Source organism: Doryrhamphus excisus, linkage group LG2, assembly GCF_037039965.1.
Source record: "Doryrhamphus excisus strain RoL-2023G ecotype Guam linkage group LG2, RoL_Dexc_Guam_v1.1, whole genome shotgun sequence".
Classification (NCBI taxonomy): Eukaryota; Metazoa; Chordata; class Actinopteri; order Syngnathiformes; family Syngnathidae; genus Doryrhamphus; species Doryrhamphus excisus.
The window spans coordinates 14,025,037-14,042,941 of NC_136358.1; the positions used below are offsets into that span (position 1 = coordinate 14,025,037).

The 17,905-nt window shown below is 41.0% G+C and overlaps 1 long non-coding RNA gene across 1 annotated transcript; it reads right to left on the bottom strand.

Annotated features, from left to right (window-relative positions):
- Positions 1-301: 301 nt before the first annotated feature.
- Positions 302-17,025, bottom strand: LOC131132736 (uncharacterized). Its single transcript, XR_013627040.1, has 3 exons — positions 16,829-17,025; positions 545-642; positions 302-404 (listed from the first exon to the last, which is right to left on the bottom strand). It is a non-coding gene; the product is annotated as an uncharacterized LOC131132736 (long non-coding RNA).
- Between the last annotated feature and the right edge of the window lie 880 nt (positions 17,026-17,905).

Below are 17,905 nucleotides of genomic sequence, written 5' to 3' on the forward strand. Positions count from 1 at the left end.
TCACAGGGCATATATAGACAAACAACCATTCACACTCACATTCATACCTATGGACAATTTGAAAATGGATGACATGACATGACACCTCTAATACAAAATATTTTTGTTTTGCTGCACATTTCCAGATTTACTGCTCCTATTGAATAATGTTGGATCTTACAGGAAATATCATTGCTATAATATCATTAATATCATAAAATAATTGGCATATCATGTTCATTTAATCAGCATTTTCAAATAAAAATGTAAAAGTAATTGTGCCAATATGTAAAGCTGCATCCCCTGTCAGTGGAATTGCCCATATACAGTTGCCCCTGTATATATTGAGCTACCACAAAGTTATGATACAATGTAAGCTGTTACTCACATGTGCAATCTCGTCCCAGCTCTAAATCAGGACAGACCTAAAAACAAAAACACATAAAAACGGTGAGCTCGCTAACAAGAGCTGACTGAAGGCAAAATGTCATTTCTATTGTGAAAATGATGTCTTTGTCTGTGGTCCTATTCGGGGTCCTCCCGAGAGTTGCAGCACCACCCTCACCTGATTGTTTTTCACCTTGTATATGGCCTGGCCGCCTTCTCCCAGCCTGCGTGGACCTGTCTCATTACGTCCATCTCCACGAGTCACTCAGCTGAAATCTGGAAGAGGGGGTGGGGGGCAGGTTATACAAGGACAGGTAAGGAGAGACGATTAGAAATAAATGAATGTACTGGGGGAACGCGGTGTAAATCTGCCCTGACAAGAGACGAGAAATAGTGTGGAAATCGCTGGTGGCATGTAAATTCATCTGAAGCAGGACGAGCGAGGAAGGGCAAAGTACATAAGGATAACCTCTGCTTTTAAATCAAGACTGATGTCTCGCAAGAGAGCAAACTGTTGTTCCAGCGCACATCCATAAGCAGATGCTTTTGGAATCTCTTTTGTCTCGGCTGTTAAGGTACCATTCAAAGTGCTTACTACCAGCTGTCAAGGTTCAAACTGAGGACCGAGGGAGGGGGGCTCTACCCCGACAGCAACAGGGGAACAACGCACCGTGTCTTGTCAACTCTTACAAAATGCAGAAGTTATCGAGTACACGGGACAAAGGACGAAAGACAGACCCCTGGAGCCCAATCACCAATCTTTCTAGCACATTTTACAATTTGAGGCTGTAAACACTCAGACAACATACGGGCACTAAATCCAAGATACACTGAGGGGATACAATCAGAGCTGACCCTCTGCAAAGTGACGCCCTAGGTGAGTTACGTGGCTTGCAAAAGAAATTCAATTCCTTTGGTTTTATCAAAGTTTTTCATTTGTAAGTTAACATGCCACCATATTGGATGAGTGGTTAGCGCGCAGGCCACACAGCTAGGATTGGTTTGATTCCACCCTCGGGCATCTCTATGTGGAGTTTGTGTGTTCTCTCCGTGCATGCGTGGGTTTTTTCCTCCCACATTCCAAAAACATGCTAGGTTAATCGGCAACTCCAAATTGTCCATAGGTATGAATGTGAGTGTGAATGGTTGTTTGTCTATATGTGCCCTGTGATTGGCTGGCCACCAGTCCAGGGTGTACCCCGCCTCTTGCCCGAAAACAGCTGGGATAGGCTCCAGCACACCCCGCGACCCTCGTGAGGAAAAAGCGGTAGAAAATGAATGAATGAATATATATATATTATATATATATATATATTGGAGGCTTTTTTCCCCAATTTTCCCTACATTGCCTAATGGGCTGGCCGGCTCTGGATAATTAATTAATTCATTTACTCACATTCATACCTATGGACAATTTGGAGTCGCCAATTAACCTAGCATGTTTTTGGAATGTGGGAGGAAGTCCCCAGAGAAAACCCACACATGCACGTGGAGAACATGCAAACTCAGAGATGGCCGAGAGTGGAATCGAACCCTGGTCCTCCTAGCTGTGAGGCCTGCATGCTAGCCACCAGCCCGCCTTGCAGCCCGCTGTGGATATAATTGAAGTAAAATATCAAAGGGTGATGTTATTAAGGACCATATCAGACGTTCTCAATATTCCGGCTAATATTATGTAATACAGATGTCCTTTTTTATAACCATAAGACAAATGGTCAATGACATATGGGCAGTTAGTTGTGGAAGAGTTCCAGTCGCTTCTAAAAGTACATAAAGTCTGACCATACCTTGGGAAAAGTCACGGGCCCCAGGATGAAACACCTTCAAAGTGTTAATGCAAATGTATGTTCTCCATGGGTTCACAGTTTCTCATATTCCTATTTTCCGCATGGAACTAGTGTGGCAGCAGTGTGACACGACATTATGTGAACCGCTGTAGTTCTGACCTTTACCAATGAGCGAGTGTTTATCATGACATAACACGTGGAGGACATCGCACAGAGAAGATGTGGACTATCTTCCTAAAAAAGTAATGCAACTGCCACAGTTTGATCATGTCATTAGATCGTCCTCGGCACCGTGTGACTCCATGCGTCATGTTGACATTGTTTTTTGACGGCACCGTGCATCACCTGCTGTCTCCGGGCCCCGCGGATCATCGATCTGTCCTTTGGGTTCCTCGGAGGCCCTTCGCTCACTGCCGACATGTCTGCGATTAGCTCGTCACTCTCCACATTTCTGGAGCAGAACTAATCACTGCTGCAGAGGAGACTCGGCCCAATGCTACCCGCGCATGACCGTCTTGTCTGATCAACGCATACGGTAGACAGGAAGTTTGATTTTCTATGCAGACTGTTTCTGCTGTGTGGGTTGTTGTGTTTGTCATTGATCGACGAGAGTGACTAACTCAATAAAGACATAAATATTCAACTTTATTAACAGCTTTAGATCGGCGCATCCATCCCGACGTCTCTTTGATTTTCTGTTCAATAAAGATGAAATAAAATGAACAGTAATGTGAGGCAGCATTGGGTAAACATTCTATAAAATATTATGATTTGAATTACACACTGGACTGTTTGGACACCAATCGTCTTCAGCTACGGACTTGTTTAGATGCTCAATGCTGTAGTGTTCAAACGGAACACAGGGTTATATAAACGAGGGTGGGCTCACTATTACTCCAATGCTGTTCACAAACAATAGAACGCGACGATTCTTCACCTTTTGTTAACTTTATTGACACGCTAAAACCAAATCAAGGTAGGTCAAAATGTAATATTTACTTCACATATACAGTAGAACCTTGGTTAGTGTCATTAATTCCTTCCATAAGGTCCGACTGTAACCAAAACTGATGTTAACTGAATATTTTTTTCCTAAGAAATAATGTAAATGAACATATTTATCAATTAGGCAGTTTTCAGAAAGCCAAAGAAAGACCACCACCACCATAGCTAGTACGTAACTTCCGGTTTGGGTTGCAATTTTGTAAGCTAGCGAATGGAATGCAAGGAAGGATGTCTTGTGATAAAAAAATAATAATAAATGAAGAACACAGTTGGACTCACGCAGTAGATTAACAAAAGTTGCATGTGCGCTAACCTGAAAATGAACACAAACCAAGGCAAAGGTGTGGCATACATTTTCTATGTTAACCAAAAAACATGCTAACCAAGGTGGACGCAAACCGAGGTTCCATTTGACAGTCAAACACCCCAGTTTTTGTATGATTTACTTTTCATTGACAAATCTTCACCAAAATCCTGTCTTGGTTTTCGTACAGTCGCTGCTTTTGAACAAAAAACAATTGTTCTGACGACTATATTTAATTTTGTGTTTAAAATGTGCCGCAGCCCAATTAAAAATGAAATGCAGGCCCCAGGGCCGGACATTGACTACAGTCATAAATGTACAGTATTGAGCCATCTGGTACACTTACAGCAAGTATAAAAATATAAAGAATAACTTGCTCCATATACTTCCTATTCATGCTATTAATTTTGCAACAACAGCTGTTTTTCCCTCGGTGAAGCCTCGTCACTAACATTAGCGCCTAATGTACTTTATTGCCGGCAAACATCTTCCTTTGAAAGTCATTTATATTTGGCGCTATTAAATATTGACTCTTTATTTAAATATTTTACCACAAATAATGAGCACTCTTGACCTCTTGTATTTAAATTTAATCACCATATGCAGAATTCATTAGCTGCATTTTCCCCTAGTCTGTCTTCTTATATAATTGAAAGAATTGGCCAAAATAGGAAAGACCTACAAATGAAGCATTTTCTACGACTCTGATGGATAAATTTGACTGAACTTAGGACCACCATGCTTTTCATCATAGCTTTACAAACAAACAGTACGGCGGTGATGAGGTAAATAAGGCCAAGCGTGAAGCGTCTGACAGCTCCATCACAGTGGGGGGAGGGGGGGGACGTTTACGCTTGAAGGTCGACATACGTCGCACATCCTATTTGTCTACATTACTCGTCCACGTTCAGGAGTGGGCGGCAGGTAAAAAGCCATTTGGCTGCTTGTCATCCTCAGTCACCTTCCACCGTCCACGCTTCTCATCAGCCACGCGTACGTTCAATGTGCAAAAGGGTGTACTGCAGAAAATGTGCAGCAAAATGTGCAATATAGGTTTTCTGTGAGGCCAAACATGCAGCCAATCATTCTTCCCTCACAAGGAGGAAACACAAATAAGACAAGATAAAAAGTCGTACAGACAATATAATGACAAAGATGGGATCACGCTCGGAGACGCTTCCCTGAAAATATGACTTTATACATTCAAATTGAGGCAAAAGTCAATGCAAAGAGCCTTTTGTATATCGGAAGTGCCTTGCTGTGTGATGATTAATGCAATGTCTCCAGTCTTTTGCAGCTAAATAAAGTGCCCAAGGCATTAGTCAGCACTTTACACAACTACCACTGTTCACATTCCAACAGAGGAAAGAAAAACATCCTGCACAAAATGAGGTAATCCGTCACAATAAACAAGTAGTTTGTTTTTATTCTTATCTCACTGGGAGAATGTTGTTTTTATGTTTGGATGCACGTCATTTGACACCTAAAGTCATTAGAGAGGGTAATTTCAAGCAAGATTGGATTTGCATAATACTGCTTGGGAGGAAATGTAAACTGCACAGAGAGAAGGAACTCTCATGTAATGAAATATCAATTTACAGTACATTGTTCTGCTGAGGGTGTGCCCCGCCTCTCGCTGGGATACTCAGCTGGGATAGGCTCCAGCATACACTGGTGAATGTATAGACTACTGCAAGTGGGAAAGCAATGAGAAAGAATAGAAAGGCAGCAAGGAAAAAACATTTGTGGGATCAATAAGAAGACCTAATCAAACTTTGAATGTCAAGTTTCTAATTATTGGATTTGTTTAATGCTCAGAAAGATCATATTTTAATATGTTTGGCACTTCCCTGTTTGGAAACTAATAAAAACCTTCGATGAATTGAAATTTCTTTCTGTTACTTGCACCGTGAAGGATGGGAACAACAAATCCTGAAAAGGTCAACAATGACTTTTGACGTTTAATACCAACATTAGACAGTTTCCCATTTCCGCAAATAAAGGCTAGCATTTGTAATTGCAATTCAAACCTTGTTGGGTTCCGTCACGTTTTAGAACTTGCGTTCTAAACGCAGCAATCAATATTCCTTTCGATGGGGATATGACCCAAATAACCCGGGGGTAATATTTAGGGTTTTAAAAAACGGAATATGAGCATGTTCAGGTTTTTCCAAAAGGGTTATTGGTGTTTACATGACCAGGTTATTACCAATAATCCGCTCTTTGACCTAACATGGACACACATGGCATTTTGTCACTTCCTAATTATTGCTGCTTACATGATTCCCTGACAACTCCTGCTGCAGACAAAATGCTAGTTAGTTAGCCATGCGAGAAGAAGAGAAAGCACAAGGGAAAAGATTATATAACTGACTGATGACACAGGGAGTGAGGGGTGGTGGGGGGGTGTTTCTAAAGCAGAAGTGTGAATATCATCTTAATAACAAATCTCAGCCAGGGTTCAAGCGGACACCGTTCCGCCTGTCGTAAACTCATTTCCATCTCAATCAGCGTGACCTCAGGCCGCTGACTTAATCCACGGCTTCGGAATGCAAAAATAGACGTGGAACAGGACTATAGTACAAGACTTAGTACAAGGCTTAGACTACGGTCGGAGACACTAGCGTGGATTTGGATTTGTCTGGTCTTAAAGTGACACACACACATGGAGTGGAAGGCGCGTGATCGTCTCGTCTTGAAAGTTCCCTCATCACTGTCTGAACTCTCTGTGAAACACATACGGGACACTTCATTAGGTACACCTGCTGTAGTGACATCCAGCGTGGGAGCGTCATAAAAAAAAAATCTGTTTTAAAAGATGATTATAACCGCAAGACCTCTCAGCGTGATGTATCCGAGTCTGTGCCTCAAGAGGTCAGCCATGCAGGAATCCTGGGATGCTGGCCTGTCAGATCCAGCATCCACTCAGGCGTGGTGTACGAAGCAGCAGGGGAAAAGAGCAACACACTTTCTCCCCAAAACCATCAGTGTTATTTAGAGTCCTGCTATTTAGTCTGATGCCAAGGTTCTACCCCCAGCACCCACCTCTTGGCAGCCATCTCAAGCTTTAACTCGGGTTAAACTGATATTCTCCAGGGTTGGGTGGGTGGCGAGAGGGCCATGCGAACTGACGGGAAGCGGACACTTTCAAGGGATGCAATTAATCTTTCTCAAAATTCCCCTTTTAGGCGTGATTACAAATGAGCCGTTCTCCAGGGGAGCAAAGAGAGAGAGAGAGGGAGGATGAGTTGGCTCCGAAGCAAGGATGTAAATACAGTCGAAACCAATATATAGACCCCGCTTATATCGGAAATCTGACGACCGACTCATCAAATCTCGATCCATCGTCTTCTTATTATGATTTAAAAAGTGCCCACTTAACAGAAACATCAACAATCCTTATGTGAGATGTCTTAAAGATATAAAAACAGCTATGAAGAGGCAGGCTGCATGGCAACCGAGTGGTTAGCACGCAGGCCTCACAGCTAGGAGAACCGAGTTCAATTCCACAATTCTGTGTGGAGTTTGCATGCGTGGGTTTTTTCCTCCCAAATTCCAAAAACATGCTAGGTTAATTGGCCACTCCAAATTGTCCATAGGTATGAATGTGAGTGTGAATGGTTGTTTGTCTATATGTGCCCTGTGATTGGGTACTGGGATAGGCTCCAGCACCCCCCACGATCCTCGTGAGGATAAACGGTAGAAAATGAATGAATAAATGAAAGAATGAATATAAAGAGGCAGCTAAGAATGCACATAACGGGATGCACTTATTCCATCTATAGAGCCTTTTTATTATGAACATTGTTGCGCCGAAAAACTCATAGTTACACCACCCCAGCTAGCGACTAGCTTCACCACACGTCAGCGTGGCAAGTGATTTTACTTTGAATTTTTTTTCAAAGGCAGTAAGGAAGAAGGACAAAGAAAGAAGCCGGAAACTTACCACTTCCACACAGAATGGGAGGAGAATGCCATGCCATAATATTTAGGTAATGCAATCTACGTATGTCACATTAGTGACCAAAATACATATGACATGTCTTAAATATTTTTTGACTAATAATAGGCCATAGTCAACCATGATCATTTTTGACAAACCGCGATAGCTTGAGAAAGCAATGTTTTAACTGTGATGTAGTGATAGACAACTGTATACAACTTTGGTTACATATTTACATTACATGTATGTGAGCATGTCTTTCAAAGCATTTTGATAAAATGCACAAATGTCATTTGCAGTCATTTTTTAAGATAATCAAAATTGGCTCAATACTAGTGAATTTGTGAAAGCACTTTTATCACTAATGGCCAATGTTGCTAACTGCTAATCTGTGAACTTTATCTGCGGACATTGCATGCCTACAAGACTACAAATGACCATAACACCATAACAGCTATACATCAACATGCAAAATGTTTGTTTTGCTTCGTATACTAAAGCGGGGCTCTCTCCCTGCCAATCCCCTCTTGCAGCCATAATATTGTGTTATTTTTGTGCTCATGTTCTTTTTCGCCTCATGCCAAATAGCATCACTCTTGCTTCTGCAGCAGCCCAATGCCCCTACAGGGATCAATACACTTTTATAGCATCTGATGTTGTGTTTGGATAACTGATTCAACACTGAGCAGAACTGGCGGGAAGAGGCTCGGGCTGCAGTTGCTCCATCACTCGGAATTCGGCGGCTTCGTTCCATATAACGCCCTGATGCTTTCCGAGTTAAAGCCTCTGCGTCGACTTGCATGAAGTCGTGCCATCAGCCCTCGGCTTTCAGAACCGTGTCCACCGATCTACGTATGACTTGCAAATGAAGACATTGGGGAAAGGAGAAAGGGAAGTGGGATCTGAAGATGACATTTTCAGCAATGACTAGGACATTGTGTGTTATTAACCTGGGTGAACACTGATAACGCCTTTGAGAGGGACACAATGGCTTCTTACAACCTAAAGATCCGTCATTTCTGTCCTCTTTACAAAACATTCATAAGATTTGTAAAACACATTTACATGTCTTATGTATACTTCCATGACAAACACATTCTCTGACCAGTAGAGCAAATCTCATTTTTGGCTCAGCATCTTGGCAAGGATTTCCCCCCCCCCATCCAAAAAAAAAAATATCAAAGGCCTGCAATTATTTTTATTTATTTATTTAGATTCCACATGGGAGACTATAGAGACAAGGATACAAACTTGCTGGGGTATCACTTCGAATAATTAAATGCACTTTTAAGAGATTGCTGCTTTGAGGCTGAATTGACATCAAATGTTCCATGACTCATTATCTGAACGGGTAAAAAGAAGTAGGGCACATACCTCAATTACATCTAAAAATGTCCAATTAAAATAAAATATGGCAATACATTTAGAACTGTGATCGTAAGTAGTGATTACAAAATATATTAATAAATCATTGCCACTTTGTGTGTGACTATGGCCTGTTGTTGGCAAAAACATATGCATTTGTAAGCAAATGTATTCTTTGTATTTTGGGCTTAAATTGAGCATAGTTAAGCATAAAAAGGGCCAAGTGAACTAAAATACAATATGATGTATTCATAAAACGCGTTCAAAGATGTTGTGATGATATGTAGAATTCTAATGCTACATTATGTTATGAGCTGGGGGGTGGGGGTGGGGGGAGGGGGGGTTTATGACAGGAAATTTTGAGATTGATATTGATATTAGATAGTTAGCTATTAGACATTGATATTAGTAAATGCATACTGTAAAAGAGAAAAAATCACCAGTATGATTCAAAGTCCATTCATTCATTTTCTACCGCAGTGTTTTTCCAACCTTTTTCGAGCCACGGCACGTTTTTTTACATTAAAGTCTATAGGAGGAACGAGCTAGGTGTTGCCACACGGACCAATATTACATTGCTCTGCCAGTCTTTACACCACGGACACTCGACAGTAGCCATGTTTACATGAGGAGTTTTTCTCTTTCCAAATGACTTTTCCAGAAACAATGGTATACATGGAAAGGAATATTCCAATCTCTTGTCTACATGCGCCTCTATAATCAACCAGAATAGTCAATGGGGCATGCCCAGTAAAACGTAAACACCAACATCACGTGACACCGACTTCCCCGAGTTGTTCTTTCACTTGTTGGAATAACTCTGTATTGCAGTTTTACAGTTTTTCGTTTGTCCAGTCTTGAAATTTAGTTTGGATAAAAAACAAAGTTTCTGTAGCAGTTGTCCTCCATTTTTAAAACTGAAGATCGTATGGAGCTGCGTGTTACGTCATATCTGAGCATGCGATATGATAAATTTAACCTGGAAAGGATCAAATTCAATCTTGCTAATATTTTATAATCCATGTTTTATGTTTCGCACCTGTTTCCAATTTGATTCTTGTATTTAGTTCAGCCAGGTGCGTCTAGTTTTGTTGGTGCATTGTTGTTCGCTATTTGCTACGCGTCGTATGCCAGTGCTGCATTCGCCCATTTTCAAAAAAATAAGGCTAAGCTTTTACTTGCACCATTCGTTTCGTCTCTGCATCCTGGGGTCGCACCGCATCACTCGCATGACGAGCCGTGACAGTTAATTAGGCAATACTATGGTTTTGATCATTATATGTGTTACATGTGTTTCTGTTGGAAAGCTTGTTCCAATCCAGCATCTAAATAGGAATTATTGCATCACGGTTGAGACAAATATGCATTCTCTCTGCGTTATTACCAAAAGGCAAGGCGTGTTCTTGCCCGAGTATTGTCGCATTTACCAAACAATGTTCATGTTCTTTAGCAGACCAGCTCACATTTCCCAGCCTTAACACGCAACGTCTAGTCTAAAGTGCCAAACTAATGATGGTGCAGCCACTTCCTCGCAACGCATGCCATCATATTCTTTGTACTGCCCAGCCGTGTACAAACACTCCTCAAGCTACCGTCTCAACTTCATTCACAGCGGGTCCAGGGTTCTTTCGTGTTGCCGCCGTTTAAGGAAGGCGATGTGGAAGTTTTTCCCTCCATCGCTCTGTGAAATGTTTGTTCACACTTCCCAGCTGTGAGCCGCATGTGTTGACAGAGCGCTTTCTTGGAGGGAATAATTAGAAATGTAGCTTGAGGAACACGTCTTACAGCTTCTACTGTTTGTAAGGCATACTGTTATGATGTGGAATGTGTGGCTTGATTCCAGAAATAATCCACTTAGAGGATTGGGGACAGGGAATTGTTTGTGTCCCTTTACACGCCATATATGTTCCAATTAATTGTACAGATTGATGGGCAGTACATACAAATACTCTCCTACTACTAAACTATAGTTTACATTGCTTGGCGTCCTGTACATTTGTGCGGCTTATTAATTTTGAGCGACACAGATTTGGCACTACCTATTACAAATTATCCAAGTTTTGGCAGAAACAGTCACTTTTACTTTGAGTTTTTGAATTTTGAAGCATGAATGTGTTCATTTGGTAAATTACATATGGCTGCCACACAAATGAGCTATTATAGCTGATTTAACGTTTAATTGACAGTTATTAGATGCAAGTACAGTGGAGGCTTGCCCCGGTTTGAAAATGAAAATGACTGCAATAATATTCCACAGTTAGAAAGCGGCCTTGTGGGAAGTGTCATCATCTGGATGTGAGGGGAGAGGCAGTTGATGCAGTGTGACAAACAAATGTGTCACTTCTAATTATTTCATGACTTACAAACTATTTTCATAGACTGTACACGTATACAGTATTAGCTCATTTTTCACAACCGTCTACCCCTGAAGCTGCACACACAAGGGTGAAATTAAGACAAAATATGCACTCGTGCTATGTTGGCTATCTCGCTACCAAACAGGCTGGATGATAAGAGACCTGGGCGTGTTGGTTCTATAGCAGAATGAACGGAGTGAGTGACAAAGAAGGGGAATGCGACCAACTTCAAACCGCACCTCAAACACAAATTATCATGTCCAGGTTTACCAACTGGAACAAAATCTGTATCAATAAATAATATGTAAATAAACAATGTGTACATGAAACACTATACAATTGTTTGTTTGTAGTCTTCACCCAATACTCTCACAAAGCTGCAGTCCCATTACACCAGGGGTGCTTATATGTACAGTATGTGTGTTTATATACTGTATATACAGTTTACATTATACATTATACTTTATATACATTTCTGTGACCCCCCCGGCATCCTTTGATTTTTTTTTGTATGCGGCCCTTGCTGGAAAAAGTTTGGACACCCATGCATGACACACAAACAGGGGAAGAGAAAGAAAATACACGTCTAAAAGTCCAAGAGTCTCTGAGGTAAAAAAAAAAAAAAAAACACATTAAAGCCCCTTTCTACTTATGCCTTGGCGCTGGACCTTGGTTAAAATTCCGCCTGAATTGAAATGTTCTGAAGCAGCATCAAGGTGCAGCACTTTCCACTACAAGCGATATGAAGATCAATGGACCGGCCAGAGAAGGCAAGACTGTGGTGACCAACTGAAAGCAGACCCAATCCCGATTAATGTATTCCTGTCAACATTGCAGCGTCACCGTTTTAATTCAGGCCCGAGAGGATTCATGGCAAGAACAGTCACGAGTCAAACTCCATTTGTCGGAGCTGAAAAAGAGATGTGGCACGGGCCTAATGCAGGTCAGGGACCGTCTCGCTGCAACGAATCATGGAGGACGGATACAAGCTGTTAGAGAGCTTTTCTCTTCTTCTTCTTTTTCTTCTTGCACGGTTGATTAACCCCAAACTAGCCTGAAGAGAGTAGAAGCACACCTTTACAGCTCAAACTCAATTACTTACACTCACCGGCCTTGACATTAAGTAAACTGTTGAGGACAATGGAATCACGTTTGCAGTTACCTCATTCAGCTATATGAAGGAGCAAGTGCTGCAAACTACATTAATAACAAGCACGCTGACTTTTACTGAGCTGTTACAGCTTTGACAGATTTTATTTGCGTTCTTGTCATTTTAGCCCTCCGCAAAAAAAGTCCTCATTTTCCTGTTATGTTAGAGACTGCTAATTATTCGCCAAGTACAATCATTGTCTCCCGAGGTTCCCTGCTTTGCAAAGTAGACACGAAGCATTCCCAAATTGCCTAATTAGTTGGTAATAATGTGATGTGAATATCCAAGCTTTGCTTTCTTATATATTTAATTTATCATATTCCTACATTTTGTATGTAAAAGGTCCCCTCAAATGCACAATTGACTTTTTAATGACAGTAATGTGCTTCCATCGAGGCAAGAGCCAGCAGACACTATGAGTAAGCAGAACAGTATCATTTAAAAATAAATAAATAAATAAAAAATGAGCCCACAGGCTACCTAGTCACGACTCCTGCCTCAGCGTTTTCATGGCCTCACCATACAATTACTGACATCTAGTGGCCAATGTAGAATACTACATTCACATTTTGGATGATTCTTCTGCCTAGTGTTTGTATTTTAGTTCATTTTGGCTGCTTAGCACGCAGGCCTCGCGGCTAGGAGACCCGAGTCCAATTCCAACCCTCTCTGTGTGGAGTTTGCATGTTCTCCCCGTGCATGCGTGGGTTTTCTCCGGGTACTCCGGTTTCCTCCCACATTCCAAAAACATGCTAGGTTAATTGGCCACTCCAAATTGTCCATAGGGATGAATGTGAGTGTTAATGGTTGTTTGTCTATATGTGCCCTGTGATTGGCTGGTGACCAGTCCAGGGTGTACCCCGCCTCTCACCCGAAGACAGCTGGCATAGGCTCCAGCAACCCCTGCGACCCTCGAAAATGAATGAATGGGCTGTATTCACCATCAGTGATCATGAAAAAAAAGTTCATTAAGAAAAAAATAGCATTAAAGATACAGACACACAAAAAAAGTTTTCCCTGTAGGGCTTGCAAAAATCACCATTAAACTACATTTTGGGCAATTTTGGGACATTTTGAAAAATAGTACACGAGCAAGAGGCAGAATTTGACTGATTCCTCTGGTGTTGTCAACATCCCCCCAAACTATTTACATCATGTCGAATGACTCCCTGACAAATAATTCACAAAGCATTTACATGAAAAACAAAACCCCAGCATGCCGTCACACAACTGCGGCATTATGAGTTCATAATTTTGACTAATGTCTGCAATAATAGTCGGGAAACTCTATATGAATGAGTAGTGAATTATGGATACAATTATAGGATGCTTTGTATGGTAAATAGACAATGTTTTCCATCTACTATATCATTGGGCATGATGGCTATGCTATATTTACCTGGAAAATACAATATTTTTCCATACATTGAGAGTACGTCCACTTCCTGTAAACTTATGTTTGTTCATATTGCGTGCCTCTTGTGTTTGCGTGCCTCTTGTGTTTCTCTCAACTGCTATTTTACCAGTTATGGCATTTCTTTTCAGGTCTCCCACATAGTCACTTGCTGAAGTTGAAATGCATATACTGTATTCCTTTATGTTCCAGTATTATGATTCAAGTGTGGGTTGTGTGTTGTCGCTGTCAGGAAAATGGGATCAAAGCACCTACACCCACATGCTTCCGTTGAAGAATATCCACCATAATTTTTGCAAAAAGACACAAGCTATGAGTTTCAAATTGGCTTTAGAGACTGCCAGATTCAAAGGATACACTAATTGGTTTGCAATAATACGGACTTGGAACTCAGGTGACAACAGAAAGTGTTTTGAAAAGGGCAAGCACATTTCTAAAAACATTCCAATTATCCCAACAAGTAAGAGTTCCCTTTGCTCCACCCTTTAATGAATGGAATATAAATAAACTGCTGACTCATCATCAGCATCATCATCATCATGCTGTGGTCGCATCTTCCCTTCCTTTATTTTCCGCATCCCAGCCCTCTATGGGACCTTCACATGCAGCCCAGCAAAAGCAATCGTTAAAGAGCCTCTTTTTCCCCCCTCCTCGCTGCCATTAAGGTCTAATATATCATTTGTGCAGTCAATCGTACTTGACAGGCAGCTTCTTGAACTTGAACTCGGTCGTCTGGTGACAGATAACAGGGCCTGTTTGTTCAATTTCCTTCCCCCGAAATGGTATCGCACCAGAGTGAGTTATTATAAATCACTGTGGATGCGTTCATCATGTAACTTGTCACTGCAGAGGAGAGAGTACTCTGTGTGTGTGTGTGTCTCAAACAGACAGTACAGAGGGCAGAAACAGGAGGACAAATAACAGGTGGCAACTTCATACTGTATATTCTTAAAGAGTATATGACATTGTTTTGATGGGATTTAGCATGTATTTTTACACTGTTTGTATTCCATACCCAAGACCGCGGCATGTTTACTAACTGCAGACAATCTTGGCACATCGGTCGTGGAAATGTTGTCATTACACTTTTTTTTTTGCGGGGACTACCGTGTTCCAGACAGTGAGCACTGTGGTCCGACATTAATGCACCTTTCCTGGCGAGAGCGCGCTGCTTCTGGCTTCAGCAAGAGTATAGCAGATATTTCACTTTCATGTTCACAAAAACAAGTCCCGTGTGAAATGCCGTTGACACATGAAAATATTTTTCTCTTGCTGGGAATCACCAATGACAATAACTTCCGCCTGAGCTTGTTTTGTAAATAGGGAAGCAGAGCTTGGGGAGACAATGCACTCGTTCCCCTTCATTAAAATGTATAAACGTTTGTTTTGGCTGCACGGCGGTAGAGTGGTTAGCACGCAGGCCTCACAGCTAGGAGACCCAAGTTCAATCCCACCCTCGGCCATCTCTGTGTGGAGTTTGCATATTCTCCCCGTGCATGCATGGTTTTTTCCGGGTACTCCGGTTTCCTCCCACATTCCAAAAACATGCTAGGTTAATTGGCCACTCCAAATTGTCCATAGGTATGAATGTGAGTGTGAATGGTTGTTTGTCTATATGTGCCCTGTCATTGGCTGGCCACCAGTCCAAGGTGTACCCCGCCTCTCGCCTGAAGACAGCTGGGATAGGCTCCAGCACCCCCACGACCCTCATGAGGCTAAGCAGTAGAAAATGAATGAATGAAGGGTTTGTTTTTTCTACAAATGGGGTGTGGTTACCTCATTGATACACTATAGATATACACAGCTGCTATAAATATATTAAGATTACGATTAAGATATGCTTTTATTCATCCCTCAGTGGGGAAATTTGTACTGCACAGCAGCAAGAGTACAGAGGCAGTTAAGCAGTACAAAATACACAATATAGAAAAATAAACAATATAAACAACCCAAGTATTAACAAAATCAACAGTTTTTCCCAGAGTTATATACAATACAGTATGTAAATAATATGAAACGAGATGAGATATATGACCAGTCTATACACTGAGATCTTGTTAGAGAGTTAATATGAAGCATAATGGAAATACTTCACATAGAACTTAGTATATTGCATTTAAAGCCCTTAATATTGCACATGGAGGTTGATCAGATATTGCACAGTGAATGGGGTCTGGAGTAACTATACTGACTATAAAAGCAAGAATTGCACAGATGTACATAGTGGTGTAGAAGATATAGATATATACATATAGATTCCTGCTTTTGGGGGGCTGGGCTCCAATCCAGAACCACCAGCAAAACGTGAAGTCCACCCAGCCATAACAATATCTATTTTTGGCACACGGTTCGTTGACATTCTCCTCCGATTTTCAGACCATTTTCAATAAGAATTGTTGTAATTCTTCAGCTCCAGAACCCTCACAGCGGCTATGGTGCAGTGCAAAATCAAAATCATTACCAGTGATGCTTAAAGACATAAATATGGAAAAACAGTGGAGTTTTTTTTTTTTAACAGTGGTACATATATGCAGTACCTGTATTATCACATACTTAAATTATTACCAACTCTGGGTGAAGGAGATGTGTTTTCAGCAGAAAAATTACAGAAATTTGCCAATGTGCGGTGATCTTCCGTATAAGATAACAATAGAGAAAAAGATGCAGCCCCTGTCACCAGATGCTACCCTTGAAAAAGGTCAATGAGCTTTAATGCAGCTATAATAAAGAGCTCTTTTTTAGCAACACTGCAGGGAACAACTCCCCTTGAGACTGTAATTTATTACGTAAACAGAAAAATTACATAGAAGGTAATTGGACCTGTTTTTGCCGTTAACTTATCAAGTCGCTGTCAAGAGAGCTACCTGTCCATCACTGGAGGCCGAGAATGCCCGAGACGCCAATTTGTCTTGACATGTTAAGTGGTTCTATCGTATTACGGAACGCATAGCCATTAACGGCTGAGTGGAGAGTTTGTCTCTCCACACTAAAATCTGGCTTCTCTTTCCCCTCGCTACCAACATCAAGAAAAGCCGGTGACCTTGCCAGTGTCTGTGGTCAAAAAAATCAACTGGCTACTTTGGTTTCTATAATTTAAGTCATTTTATTGTGCATTTTAACAGGATAAGAAGGCTGACCTTCCATTGTCATCTGTGGTTTATCATCACTGGTCACATGATTCCTGTTCCCCACAAAATGAATATCATATGTAGCTGTTCAACCACGAAGAGATTCGTTAATTTCTGCCTCAATCCTGTTCAGATTATTCTTCTTCTTTTATTTGTATTGGTGGTCGGGAAACCAGGTGCATTACCGCCACCTACTGGACTGGAAAATGATCTAATAAATTGCTCAAAATGTTGGTTTTGTGTTGAAGATATGCGTTTAGATATTACTTTTGTCGTCATTTCCTGTTTACTGCCCTTCACTTAATGTGAGCCAATCAGCTCCAGCCATCCTTTAATTGGCTTCCAGGTTTGCCGTTTGGTCCCGCCCCTCCTTTGTGTCTCAGCCAATCAATCCTTGCTTTGACTACAACCAACTAAAGTACATTAAATAATTCTGAATGAAGGACTATAGACTGGAGTGAATCGAAGTACATGAATGAATGAGTTGGTGTTAACCGAACAGTGTTTCCAAATAATGGACATTTTGAAAACATACGTTTAACCATATCTATTAAAAAACACACACACACACAAACACGACTAAATATAAGCAGTTTGTATTATATTTGTAATATAAGCACCAAGAATAAGGATAGACTGACATTTTAAAAATAAAATACAATAAATCTTATCTATTCTGTTTTATATGTTATATTACATTCGCTTCGGAAGCCATCAATCATTTTTTTCTATTATTCTATTTCTCACGCTCACTCCTCGAAGAGGCAAACTGCAGCCTGGAAAATAAACTTTTCTTGCATGAAAAAGAAAACATAATCTGATAAAAGAAGGGGGGTAGAATCAATAAATCCAAGCAGTTTGGTGTAGACCGCAACACTGTTGTAAACATGAAGAGAGAGATGATTTATTGCACTGCTGCACATTTGGCAGTTTTTGTTCCAAAACAAAGCAGTTCTACTTAAATTATTCACAAGATATAATAAGAGAGTTACTATAGAGATGAGATGAGAGGAATCTGTTGTTCAAAGGGAGACGTGAAATGTCTGTTAAAGCATAAGTGTAATTCCAGGTCGCACAAATAAGAGC